Consider the following 13374-nt stretch of genomic DNA (forward strand, 5'->3'; position numbering starts at 1 on the left):
AAATTATCTCCACTGTCTTACAAAAAGTTTTCCCTTTTGTTATTCGTACTTTTGTTGTTTGTGATGGAAAGGCAGTGTGGTCTTCGTCGCTATTTTTGGAAAAAGGTACCTAGGTTATGTTAGGTTACGTATTTAGTATCTGCTATCCTTTACCCCCACCCACCCCTACCCCCCCTAATGTGCAAATATATAGCCCAAATTTGTTTCTAAACTATTATAAATTCATCCTATTTTACTTCATTAGCATTAACCAAACTTGACTTCTTTCGTGTGTACCATATAGTGCACCAGTACCAAAAAACCTTTCATTATAAATAGAAAGAGTGAATAATCAGACATTTATTACATTAAAAATGACTGAAGTTGGGAAATTACAAAGAATTAAAGCACAGGATGGCTGGCCCCTAACCCCGATTGCACTTCCTGGTTGAAAGGCCATGAGGCGGAAATCAGCACCACTGGTAGGGACAATAACGTCCAGTGCTGTTTTCTTTACCATTATCTTAAAGCTCCGAAAAACAAAGATATAATAAAAGGCCTCCAATACAAATAAAAATGTGTTAATAATTAGAAAATTAATACATTAAAAAAGATTTAGATTGGGAAATTATAAAGACTTGAAGCACAAGAGGCTTGTCCCTCAGCCTCCATTTCACTTTCTGGTTGAAATACTACGAGACGGAGATCAGCACCACCGGTAGAAACGGTCAGATCCAGAGCTGTGTTCTTTACCTTAAACCTCCAAAAAATAAAAGATATGAAAAAGTTCGAATAGGAACTTGCAGATACATGAATCACAAGATACAAATAAGATTGGGGTTGTAAGCTCCTAAGTAGGTTCGAATGAGGCTAGCACATTTTAAATAAGGGGAGCAAAACTTATATTGTATTTTTCTCTATAATATTTTCAGCTCAGGGAGGCAATTCTCAATCTTGATTTGAGTGCAATTTTCACTAAATATCATAGACAAAAAATTCTTCAAATCTCAAGCTAAGAAATATCCATCCAGGCTTCAGTCCGGGCCGCTGTTTTTGTCATCCTATAACATTTTTATGGGATTTTTATGTGTGGAAAAGTCAAAATCTGATAATTACAGGCTAAAACTTACTTGACTGCTGCAATTTGGGTGGATTTTGGCTTCTTGTATTGCTTAAAAGGGAGGCTTCCTAAACTGACCAGCTTGTTGCTAGCGATAACTTTCAAGTCTGAATGAAAATCGGATTTGTAGTTGAAAAACAGCAACATTCAAAAAGAGAAAAGAAAGTAAATGAAATTATACTGCTTGTGCCAAGTTTAAATAATATTTTTACTTGTGCCAGTTGTATGCCGAAGCTACAAACATAGGGAAATATCATCGGTTGGTTTATTTGCGATAGTTTTATCGATAGTTTTATGTTAGACAGGCTGTGAAGGAATAATTTTTGTTTGTTTCTACTTTCAACTTCGCTTTTTACTTCCCTCAGAAAAATTCGTTTAAATTATCATTATAAAAGGCCTTTTCATTTGATGTATCTAGTGTTATCCAAATTCTGTTTTTTTTTTTAGTTCGGTTACTATTGAGCCGATTCGCTCCTTACTTACAGTTCATTACCACAAACTGTTTGATAAAATTTTAATTAGTTTATGTTAAAATTCAATATCAAACTTCTCCATTTTGTTTCCGTAAAAATTAGATAACAACCAGTTTTAAACCGGTAGCCTTTCTGTCTAATGGCGAACACTTCACCACCAGGCCATGATTTATACATTCAAATTACAAACACTATGGGTGAACAATATGGGCAAATTTCACAACTTAAAGCCCTTTACCTAGGAGCTTTAGGGGGTCAGGTTACCATCGAAAAATAGTTATTGGATCTTTCAACTATGCTGAAAAAAATTTCTATCTCAAAATTTTGATCAGATGACTGGGATACTGGGGCTAGGGGCTAGGTGCCCTCCAATCTTCCTGGTCATTTAAAAAGTGCACTAGAACTTCGAATTTTCGGTTGAATGAGCCATTAGAAATCTCTATATCGTTCTGGTAGCCCGCTAGCCCTGGTAGAAAAAAAAAATACAAAAAGGGAGACATATCAGTGCTACCAATGCAAAAGTGATTTTCCTTGTTGCTCAAAGGGGAGGAATGTAATTATCCTATCCAAAGTTTTCGACCACGCTGATTCTAATGGTGTACTTTTTTTTATTCAGGGGCTTCAGGCTTTTTTTCAAAATCACTATAAATTTGTTTTTAGAATAAATTTTTATTTTTAAGATTAACCTGAATAATATTTACCATTCCTGAATCAGTTTTAGAATTCAATTTTTTCTCATAAGGTAGTTTTTTTTAATGAGTTTTTCGAATTTTTGTTGCTATAGGCTGTGGTTCGCTCTTTACTAGGTTGCAGCTACTGCTGCAATCATGATATGTTTTTGGATATACAGGGTTACAAGATAGAACAACCAAATCGATCCCCAGGCCAGTCAGCGCATCCCCAGGTGGTTGGGACACATAGACTGGATTTTAGGGGGGGGGCTTACCTGGTCTAATTGGCACTTCCAGTGATGTATGATTGAAATCTCAAGACAAAATATCATAGGCAGCGCTATCGCGCTGCCTAAGTAAAGCGCGATACGGGCACAATATATTGTTTTTTTTAGACCAGGGCACTTCTTATAGAAAGAAATGTCATAGGAAGTTCAAAAGAGCTCATGGAGGGCAACCAGCTCTCCCTTCCCCACGTCAACCCCTTCCCCAAACATATCCAATCAAAATTTTGAGATAGTCATTTTGTTCAGTGTAGTTTTAAGGTCCAGAAATTATGACTTTAAGAATGACAACAGTCAAAAGTGATTGGAGATCTTCCAGCCGCCCCCCCCCCCATACACCAATCATTTCCCCAAACACATTCAATCATAATTTTTTAGATAGCCATTTTGTTCAGTGTAGTTGAAAGGTTCAGAAATTATGTCTTTGAGGATTACCCGCCCCCCCCCCATATAGCCCCCGGGTCAAGGGTTGTAATTGACACCCAGGGGGCATATAAAATTTCTATAGAAATCATGGTCGTATAAACTTCAGAGGGCTCATTGGATTGGAAAAATATAAATGTTTTTACTTTTATAACTTTAATAAATCAAATAATATTAACATTTTGATTACTAAATATCAGTATATGTATATTAAACTGACAATGCAGATTCATTTGCATTTTTTTCAGTAAAGTGCAAATTATGTTCTGGCCCTGGGAAGGCATAGGGGTTTTGAGCCCAACTTATGTTAATGTTTGTTTATTTCAAGTTTGACTCGGCTAATTATTATTATATCTGTTCGGTTAGGGTTTCATTTTTTTGTCGATGCAGATTTGTTATAGTTTAATGCTTGGTAGATAACTTGATTTTATTTTTGATCATATTTGGTTTAATGGAATTCTTTACTTTTCTTTGAAAAACTTATCTTGTGGAAAGTTTTTCTTAATCAATTTCTGTTCGTCGTATATTGACATAGTCTTTTCAGAGAAAAAGAAAATAATACTTTAAATCCTTTCGTTTTTTCAAAAATTTATGGTTTGGCCTGCTATTTGTTTGCTGGAAAAAAAATTTCAGCCATTTTTAACAATTTATACCCTTTTAAAAATCTGGACACAAATAGTAGTGTTTAATTTAGTTTCATACCTCCTCTAGTTGACCTGAAATGGAAAACTTTGATAGCTTGGATACACTTATGCTATTTTGATTTGGTTAACTTTTAAGAGCAGAAGCAGCCCCAAAAGTTTGAACATAATACCCTCAGTCGTTCTTGGGATACTGCTGAGATGCTTTATTGGGAATTAGCATTAACACAGTGCATTTTGATTTAATCTTATGGCAACATTTAGTTTTTAAACTTAAAGTCAAATGGGAGGGTGGGCGTGGGAGGGGAATTAGTTTCCCTCTAATCACTTTCGAATATTAAAAAGGGCATCAACCCTTTCTATTTTCAATCGAATTAGCCCTTTTCAAAGTTCCCACGACAACTCCTTCGATACAAAGTGCCCTGGTCTAAACAACAACTACAACAAAAAAAAAAATAATACATTATACCTACATCAATCTTTACTATAAAAATGTCAAGCCTTCCAATCGCTTTCGACTATTAAAAAGGGAACTAGGTTTTTCGATTTCCAATCGAATGAGCCCTTTTTTGAGTTTCTACGACAACACTTCCTGTAGACCCCTTATATGTCCCCAGGACAAAAGTTACAACCCTTATCCTACAAAAACTTTATATGCCCTCAGGGCATAACTTACAACCCTTGTCCTGAGGGCTGTGAGGGTTTTGTCATCCTCACAGACCTAATTTCCAGAACTTTCTACTACGTTGAACAAAATGACTATTTGGAAATTTTTATTGGATGTGTACTATTAAAAAGGGCACTAGCCCTCCAATTTCCAATTGAATGAGCCCCTTTTGAAGTTTTTACGACAACTCTATTATTAAAAACCTTATAAGCCCGCAGGGCATAACTCACAACCTTTGCCCTGGGGACTCTGGAGGGTTTATCATCCTTAAATACATATTTTCCAGAACTTTCAACCACGAACAAAAACTTTCAACCTTGAACAAAATGGCTATCTCTGAACTTTGATTGAATATTTTTGGGGAAATGATGGCGTGAGAGTGGGGTTTATTATTCTCCACTCACATTTGACCCTTCAAAAGGGCAATTTCTATTCCCAGTCAACTAAGCTCTTTTTGAAATTTTTGCAATAACCTTCCATAAAAACCTCATATGTCCCCTGGGCATAACTTAAAACCTGTCTACTGAGCGCTCTGATGGGGTTATCATCCTAAAAGACCTAATTTCCAGAACTTTCGACTACGGTGAACAAAATGGATATCCCAAATTTTTAATTGGATGTGTTTGGGGAAATGGTGGGCGTGAGAGGGGGTCAATTTTCAATTGAATGAACCCTTTTGATGTTTTTACTAAATTGTTTTTTTATAAAAACCTTACATATTTCCAGGGCATAACTTACAACCCTTGCCCTGAAGGTTGTGGGGGGGATGGGTTGTCATCCTTAATTACCTGATTTCCAAAACTCAACTGCGTTGAATAAAATGGCTATCTAAAAATTTTGATTGGATGTGTTTGGGGAAAAGGTGGGCATAAGGGGAAGGGGGGGGGTTTAGTTGCCCTCAAATCCCTTTCGACTATTAAAACTCAAGGGCGACACTAGCCCTTTGAATTTCCAATCGAATGAGCCCTTTTTCAAGTTTCTACGACAAAGATTTCAATAAAAACTGTATATGCCCCCAGGGCATAACTTACAACACTTGCCCCGAAGACTGTGGGGGGAGTGTCCTGTTCAATGGTATAATTTCTTGAATTTTAAACTGCGTGGAACAAAATGGCTGTCTAGAAATTTTGATTGGATGTCTTTGGGGAAATGGTGGGAGTGGAAGGGGTGTTAGTTGCCTTCCAATCACTTTCGACTATTAAAAAGTGCACTAGCCATTTGAATTTCCAATTGAGTTAGCCCTTTTTGAAGTTTCTACGAAGACGTGTTCTATAAAAAACCTTGTATGCCACCAGGGCACAACTTAAACCCCTTAGCCTGAGGGCTGTGGGGGAGTGTCCTCCTCAAAAATATAATTTCTATCAGGAAACCCACAACACTAAACAAAATGGCTATCTAAAAATTTTGATTGGATGTGTTTTGGGAAAAGTTGGGCGAGAGAGGGGGGCTAGTTGACCTCAAATCATCTTCAACAATTAAAAAGGACACTAGACCTTTGAATTTCGAATCGAATGAGCCCTTTTTCAAGTTTCTACGACAAAGATTTCAATAAAAACCTATATACCCCCAGGTCATAACTTATAACCCTTTCCCTGAAGACTGTGGGGGGAGTGTCCTGCTCAAAGGTATAATTTCCTGAACTTTAACTGCGTGGAACAAAATGGCTATCTCAAAATTTTGATTGGATGTGTTTGGGGAAATGGTGGGCGTGGAAGAAATGTTATCTGCTTTCCAATTACTGTCGACTATTAAAAAGGGCAGTAGCCCTTTGAATTTTTAATTGATTAAGTCTTTATTGAATGTTCTAAGAAACCACATTCTATAAAAATTGACATGCCTCGAGGGCATAACATATAACCATTGTCCCGAGCGATGTGAGGGGGTTTTCATCCTCAAGGACCTATTTTACAGAACTTAAAACTACGCTGAATAAAATGGCTATCTTAAAATGTTGATGGGATGTATTTTGGGAAAAATTGGGCGTGAGAGGGGGGTTAGTAGCCCTCCAATCATTTTCTGCTATTAAACCGTACCCTAGCCATTTCAATTTCCAATTGAATGAGCACTGATTTACGTGTCTACAATAATGCCTTATATAAAATCCTTATATGGCCCCAGGGCATAATTTGCAACCCTTGTCCCGAGGGTTGTGGGGGAGTCTCCTCCTCAAAAACATGTTTTCTATCTGGAAATCAACTACGCTGAACAAAATGGCTATCTCAAAATTTTGATCGAAAAATGCGTTTGGGGGAATGATGGGCGTAAGGGGGGCTAGTTGGACTCCAATCACTTTTGACTACTAAAAAGGGCACTAGCCCTTTGAATCTCAACTTGAATGAGCCTTTTTTGAAGTTTCTATGACAACGCCTTCTATAAAACCTTATATGCCCCAAGGGCATAACTTAAAACCCTTAACCCGAGGGTTGTAGGGGAGTGTCCTCCTCAAAAACACATTTTCTATCTGGAAATCAACTACGCTGAACAAAATGGCTATCTCAAAATTTTGATTGGATATATTTGGGGGAAATGATAGGCGTGGGGGGGGGCTAGTTGCCCTTCAATCACTTTCGACTATAAAAAAGGGCACTAGCCCCTTGAATTTCCAATCGAATGAGCTTTTTTTGAAGTTTCTACGACAACGCCTTCTATAAAAACCTTATATGCCCCAAGGGAATAACTTAAAACCCTTGCCCCGAGGGTTATGGGGGAGTGTCCTCCTCAAAAAAATATTTTCTATCCGGAAACCAACTCCGCTGAACCAAATAGTTATCTCAAAATTTTAATTGGATGTGTTTCGGCGACTGATGGGTATGGGGGGGGGCTAGTTGCCCTCCAATCACTTTTGACTAATAAAAAGGGTACTAGCCCTCTGAATTTCCAATCGAATGAGCCTTTTTTGAAGTTTCTACGACAACACCTTCTATAAAAACCTTAAATGTCTCCAGGGCATAGCTTAAAACCGTTGCCCCGAGGGTTGTGGGGGATTGTCCTCCTGAAAAAGATATTTTCTATTTGTAAATCAACTACGCTGAACAAAATGGCTATTTCAAAGTTTATAGTGGTTGTGTTTGGGGGACTGATGGGCGTGGGGGGGGGGTAGGTGCCCTCCAATCACTTTCGACTATTAAAAAGGGCACTAACCACTGCAATTTCCAATCGAATGAGCCCTTTTCGAAGTTTCTACAACAACTCCTCTCCTTCGATACGAAGTGCCCGGTTATGGAAAGGAAAAAAGGAAAATAAATGATACATTGTGCCCACATCGTTGTTATGTTAGGCAGCGCTATCGCGCTGCCTATGATTAAATAAAAAAAAACAAGTTTTTTTTTAACTGAAAGTAAGGAAAGACGTTAAAACTTAAAACGAACAGAAATTATTCCGTATATGAAAAGGACTGTCCCCTCCTCAACGCCTCGCTCTTTACGCTAAAGTTTTTTTATTGTTTAAAAAAGATAGAGTTTTGAGAAAGTCAAACTTTAGCGTAAAGAGCGAGGCGTTGAGGAGGGGACAGTCCCTTTGATATACGGAATAATTTCTGTTCGTTTTAAGTTGTAACGTCGTTCCTTACTTTCAGTTAAAAAAACTTGTTTTTTTATTTAATATTTTAAAAGAATAACAGAAGACCTTTAAAATGGAAAGATTAGATGAATAATTAAAACAAAATTTGCATATTAATTTTACTTTTATTTGGTTAAATGGCTTTTTCGAAACTTGTTTAATTTTATTTACGAACGTTTTTATTAGTAATAAATATACGTAAATTACGAATTAACTTACGTAACGAACTTCTCTATTCATAGATTTTTATACATATATTAGGGGGTTCACCCCCTAGTCAATACAATGCTATTTAATCTAAAGTTCGAATTCTATTACAATTCCTTAAAAGTGACCCCTTAATCACAAAGGCCGTTAATTAGAATAAATTGCTCTTATGAAAGTAATAGAAAATATTTGGCTTAAAGAGCGAGGTATTGACAAGGGGATGAACCCAATCATATACGTAATATTTCCTGTTAGTTTTAAGTTTTGATGTTGGTCCTTACTTTCAGTTGAAAAACTTGTTTTTTTTATTATTTAATTTCTGATCTTTTTCTTTAATATTGCTGGGAAATCCGGCGCCCCCTTCATAGCAATGTCGCTTCCCCCTGAAAACTTCTTTCATTGAAAGATCCTCCCATATAACCCCCGAACCCCCCCCCCCACCCAGAAAAAATCCCCCTGAAAACGTCTGTATACTTCCCAATAACCAATACCATATGTTAACATTGGGTAAAGTTCATAACTTTCAGCCCTCCCCCAGACATAGTTATCATATTTTCGACCATGCTGAACAAAATGGCTATCTCAAAATTTTGATCGGGTGACTTTGGGAAAAAAATGAGCGTGGGAGGGTGTCTAGTTGCACTACATTTTTTGGTCACTTAAAAAGAGCACTAGAACGTTTCTTTTACGATGCAATAAGCCCTCCCACGATATTTTAGGACCACTGGATCGATATGATCACCCCTGGGAAAAAAACAACAACAAATAAACACGCATCCATGATCTTTCTTCAGGCAAAAAATGCAAAGTTTCACATCTTTGTAGATAGGTGCTTGAAACCTCTACAATAGGGTTCTCTGATACGATGAATATGATGGTGTGATTTGCATTAAGATTCTATAACTTTTAGGGGGTCTTTCCCCCTTTTTTCTAAAATGAGCCAAATTTTCTCAGGCGCGTAACTTTTGATGGATATGACTAAACTTGATGAAACTTATATATTTGAAATTCAGCATTATAATCTGATTCTTTTGATGTATCTATTGGTATCAAAATTCCGTTTTTTAGAGTTTCGGTTACCATTGAGCCGGGTCGCTCCTTACTTACAGTTTGTTACCACGGGCTGTTTGAAAAACTCTTATCTGTAAATAAATGGTAATTTGCATAACTTACAGCCCTTGTATAAAGGCTTTTAAGGGTTATGCCAAACCAGGAGGCATAGGCATTTGACTGTCTTGAGCAAAATGGTCATCTCAAAGTCGGAGGGCTGGTTGCCCACCGATCAATTTTGACTCTTAGAAAGGGCACTAGAACTTTCAATTTCCAATTGAATGAGCTCCCTTAAAAGTTTATAAGCCTGCCTCTTCAATACGAAGTGGCTCTAGAGAAAAAAAAAATCTTATATTGAATCTTTATCCCCCCTAACGCATCCCCCCTAACGCAGTCTAAAGTAGTGGAATTTATTTAATTATTGCAAGTTTGCGTTATTTAAACGTGCTCCTAGCGCCAGTTTATCGGATCAACCTCTTTTGGGCCAGTTCCTAAGAAAATCCTGGATCCACCCCTCTCTGACTGAGGTGGTTAATTAAAGCTTCATAAAATTTATGAACAGTGGTGAATAGTTTTTTTTTCTTTTTACCAGCTATCAGGAAGAAAGATCAGTTGGTCCTTTTTTCTGGAGGGAGGCGTGACCTTTGAAGATTGAAACCCCAACAAGTCTCATTTTAGACTCAAATATTTCAAATTTCAATGAGTTTTCATATAAATAGATAAATTCAGATAATTATAGAAAGAGAAGGAGATATTTTCTCATAATCTTCCTTCGTCTAAGAAATATCTTTAGACTAAGCTTGTGATATGCGCGATGCAGGGTGACCGCTCCGTTCCTATAGCAGAATTATTTCAAGTGTAACCTACAAAGTTACGTTCAAATACATGCCTCCACAGAATGGAAAGGGCATGGGAGATCCACTGTTAAAAAGATTTTTCGAAAAACTCTTTGAAAAACATGAGAAAGAGCAACAAACTGTAAATAAAGAGTGACTCTTGTTAAAGGAAGTCAAAACTCTATTAAAAGGAATTCGGGATTACGATATTTGAATCAACACAACCTAATATTTACGCTGATTCCAAATATGTGAATTTCATCAATTATAAATTTGCTCATCGAAAGATAGTACTATATGAACATTTGCATAAATCTGGAAAAAGAAAAAAATGCCACACGATTGTTTTTCCGTCCATATTTTAAAAATTTCCTGGTCAGATACTTCAGAAGAATGGGATTAACATTCAGGTCAATGTGGGTTTAACCTTCGACTTCCTTCTTATTGTAAAAACATATGCACATCATATATATATATATATATATATATATATATATATATATATATATATATATATATATATATATATATACATCTCGAAAATGTAAAAGATAAAGAATACGGCATTGGACTTTAAAGTCCCTACGAGCGGTGCTGATCTCCGTTTCTTGGTCCTTCAGCCATGAAGTGCAATGAGGGGTTGGGGCCAACCATTCTGTGTTTTAGCACACCCTTCCTGCTTGTCTTCCCCAGATTTCTCCAGGTACCCATTTAAATCTGGGTAGACTCTGGCTGAGTTTACAGAGTCACGCCAATGACTCCCGTCCCAAACCAAAATATATATATATATATATATATATATATATATATATATATATATATATATATATATATATATATATATATATATATATATATATATATATATATATATATATATATATATATATATATATATATATATATATATATATATATATATATATATATATATATATATATATATATATATATATATATATATATATATATATATATATATATATATATATATATATATATATATATATATATATATATATATATATATATATATATATATATATATATATATATATATATATAGAAAATGTAAAAGATAAAGAATACGGCATTGGACTTTAAAGTCCCTACTGGCGGTGCCGATCTCCGTTTCTCGGCCCTTCAGCCAGGAAGTGCAATGAGGGGTTGGGGGCCAACAATCCTGTGTTTTAGCACACCCTTCCTGCTTACCTTCCCCAGATTTCTCCAGATTTCTCCTGCTTACCTTACCTTCCATCTTCAGATATATTTATATATATATATATATATATATATATATATATAGACGACTGTATTTGTTGTATTTAGAAATGTCAAGAGAAAAGCACCTGTAAAAATTTAACACAAAGAACGAGGGTTGATCAGGGAGGAAGCAGTCCCCCTCGAATACATGATAATTGCTTTCTGTATTGTTTTAATGTCATTATTTACTTTCTATTTTTATTTTATTCAATCATTGTTAAAGGGCAACTGTAGGCTACTTATAGCAAATACATACGATGGGATGTGTATCCATAAAACTGGCTGTTGCTAACTCATATGATTTAAAAAAATTAAGCGTTTAAGGAGTTTCTCAGCCAAAACACATTTTGTAAAAAAACGAAGCTTTAAAAATAGTTGATTAGTTGAAGATTAAATCTTCATTAACATTCTTTTATGAGAAGCCGATGGGCGCACATACACCACCCTTTTGGAGGGTATGCAAAACTTCCATATGGTAAACTACATGGACAATTTCTTTTAGTGGAGTTTTTATTAAACTTAATTAGAGAAGTTTTAAGTATCTCGAGGCTGGTGAAATAACGCTTACCCACTCCCTTCTTACTTACCTAAGCAACTGAAAACATTTTTTTTTATTCCTCCTATGGAGCCATATTTTTACGGCCCTGAATGTTCTAATACGACCGGTCAATTTAGCCACTGAAAGGACGACACCTGACACGCTATTGTCTATGCAAACCTATCGCAATGTTTAGTAAATAGAGGCAAAAATCTGTATCGAGTTGCAGAATTTATTCTATCCCAAGAAAAAAATAATCAGAAAGAGGAAAATGATCAGGCAGAATTTTGACAGTTCTATTCTAGCGTTCAAAGATAATGTTTAATAAAAAAGGCGAGCTTGATGAGGCAGTAAGTAAAATTTTTCATTCTTTGGATATTCACAGGTTTTAAAATTAATATTTCTTATTATTTACATATAGTCAGTGAATATGCCTTATTGGTTGAGTGGTACCTTTTATTGCAGTTTATCCTAACAGTAAAAATTTATTACAAAAAAAATTATGAGAATTAAAAAAAAAGCCTAAAACCTCTCTAAAATAGCGTCAGTTCAAAATAACAGTAGCCCCATTGAAATCAACATTGTCGAAATCCTACAAAATAGAATTACAATCCCTTGAACAACAAGGATATCCACTTTTTTGCATGGAAAGCACTCGATGTGTCTCTTATTTTGCTAATTTCTCAGGGCTGATCGTACCGAGCCACTGGTTGTAAAATGTTGGGAAGGACACACACACAGCGAGTCACAAATATGGAGTTTAGAGTATTAATTGATTTTCACCCCAGAACATTATGGACGTAATTCAATCACTTATTATGTTTTATTTTCATCATTTTCTACAGAAACCCGTTTTAAGCATTTGTGGTTTATTAATTAGACTAAGGAAAGTGATGCCCCCTTTAAAATTTTTCTCAGGCGGCCCCCTTGCTATTTAAACCACTGGGTGAGAGGGTAGGATTTCATGAGTCACATGCTTCGTTTTATAATAATTAAGCCAAAGGTCCCTGCAGAAATCTTTCAGTTTTTCTTGACATTTTCTATTTACATGTGTCCTTATGTTAGAAGAAATTAACTCAAAAGTAACTCCGCGTTCATTAAGCTTGGTATAACTGATTTCTGCAACTTTTGGCGTTCAATCAAAGGTATTTATTGATACCTATTGCAATTATTTATTTGCTTATTTTACTTCAGAGCTAAATCAAAATAACTTTCTATACAAAATAGGTTATTCAAAGAAAAGTAAAGAACTCCATTAAACAAAAAATGAGCAAAAATAAAATCAAATAATCTACCAAGCGTGAAACTACCACAAATCAGCATCGATAAATAAATGAAACCCAACACAAACATAAATTATAATAAAAACCCAAGTCAACCTAAAAATGAGCAAAAATTAACACAAGTTGGGGTCAAAACCCCTATGCCATCCCAATGTCAGAAAAGAAATTGTAATTTACTATAAAAAATATAAATGTTTTTACTTTTATAACTTTAATAAATCAAATAATATTAATATTTTGATAGTTCATTCAATGCTCTCAGCCAGTGTTGCCAGATCGTGAACAAAAAAGTAAGCCGCAGCCTTTGAAAAACAAGCCAAAAATAAGCCAGACAATTTTTTTCCCAGAATCTAACTTTACTTTTAAAGGTGTCCAAGTTTT

The sequence above is a fragment of the Artemia sp. Qi Xiang Cuo genome, chromosome 2 (assembly GCF_049724085.1).
Source record: "Artemia sp. Qi Xiang Cuo chromosome 2, ASM4972408v1, whole genome shotgun sequence".
Classification (NCBI taxonomy): Eukaryota; Metazoa; Arthropoda; class Branchiopoda; order Anostraca; family Artemiidae; genus Artemia; species Artemia sp. Qi Xiang Cuo.